The sequence below is a fragment of the Elephantulus edwardii genome, unplaced genomic scaffold, assembly GCF_000299155.1.
Source record: "Elephantulus edwardii isolate Elephantulus edwardi_28Jun2011 unplaced genomic scaffold, EleEdw1.0 scaffold00071, whole genome shotgun sequence".
NCBI lineage: Eukaryota > Metazoa > Chordata > Mammalia > Macroscelidea > Macroscelididae > Elephantulus > Elephantulus edwardii.
In genome coordinates this window covers 5162071-5163279 of record NW_006399821.1, presented here as the reverse complement: position 1 = coordinate 5163279, position 1209 = coordinate 5162071, and the positions used below count along the sequence as shown (strand labels likewise).

The window sequence follows — 1209 nt, the reverse complement described above, 5'->3', positions numbered from 1 at the left end:
TGCCAAACAGCTTCTCTCCTTCAATTTCCAAAGAGAGGCATCAGCAAGCAGGTCTTCTCTCAGCCTCTGTTTAATCACCAGCAAAATGAACAGCTTGACTTATTGCCTATGGTCCCTTTCACCTCTGAAAGCATTTTATGCATTACAACTGAACATTTCACTAGAGTACTTATTGTGTGCCAGATTGTGTAAGTGATTTGTAGACATTGCCTCTTTTAATCATCATTCTAATTCATCATCATCATAATGATGAATTTCACTGCCTTTTTAAGGATGAAGCATGGAGACAGTAAGTGATATGAACAGTAAAAGGCACAACCAGGTTTTCGTCCCACAACACCCTAACCATTGTGAGTCATCTTGCCTTCCACTAAAATCTCATTCAGTTGATGAAAAAGACTAACATTGCCAGACTGTCATTGTTAAGTGCCCTTCAATTAACTACAACTCACAGTAACCCTATGAGCAACAGATGTGAACCTTGACTTACCAGGTACCATCTTCATGACTTCTGCCATGCTCAAGCCTATTGTTAAAGTCTCTGTGTCATCCCAGCTCCTTGAGGGTTGTTTTTTCTTTCACTGACTACTTTTCCCAGCATGATATCTTTTCCCAAAGACTGGGCCTTCCTGACAGCATGGCCAAAATTTGTGAAATGAAGTGTCAACATCTTTGCCTCTAAGAAACAACTCTGGGTACACTTCTACCAAGGCAAATGTGTTTATTCTTTTGATATTTCATAGTATTTCAAGAGTATTTCATTACTCTTCTCCAAAACCACAATTCAAAAACATCAATTTTTCTTTATACTTCCTTAATCATTTTCAGGTGCCTATGAAACAATTGAAAATACCATGGCTTGGAATAAGCACAACTTGTTCTTTACACTGATATTATTACTCTTAAACCTGAAAGAAACAAGACAACATGGTACTGGTACAGTGACAGACCCATCGATCAATGGAATAGAATTAAGAACCTAAACATCAGCTCATTTACCTATGCTCAACTGATTTTTGACAAGGAGATGAAATCGGTTAAATGGGGAAATAACAGCCTTTTAACCAAATAGTGTTGGCCAAATTGGAAAATCATTTGTAGAAAACTCAAGCAAGACCCTCACCTCACACCATACACAAAAATCAACTAAAGCTGGATCAAGGACCTACAAATAAAACCAAAGACTATACTCTTCATTAGAAAAAGCTT

General features: G+C 37.6%; 1 protein-coding gene across 1 annotated transcript in view; it reads left to right on the top strand.

Moving 5' to 3' along the window:
* Window positions 1–1209, top strand: part of MYLK4 (myosin light chain kinase family, member 4) — a 138979-nt gene that overhangs the window by 114854 nt on the left and 22916 nt on the right. The window lies entirely within an intron of this gene.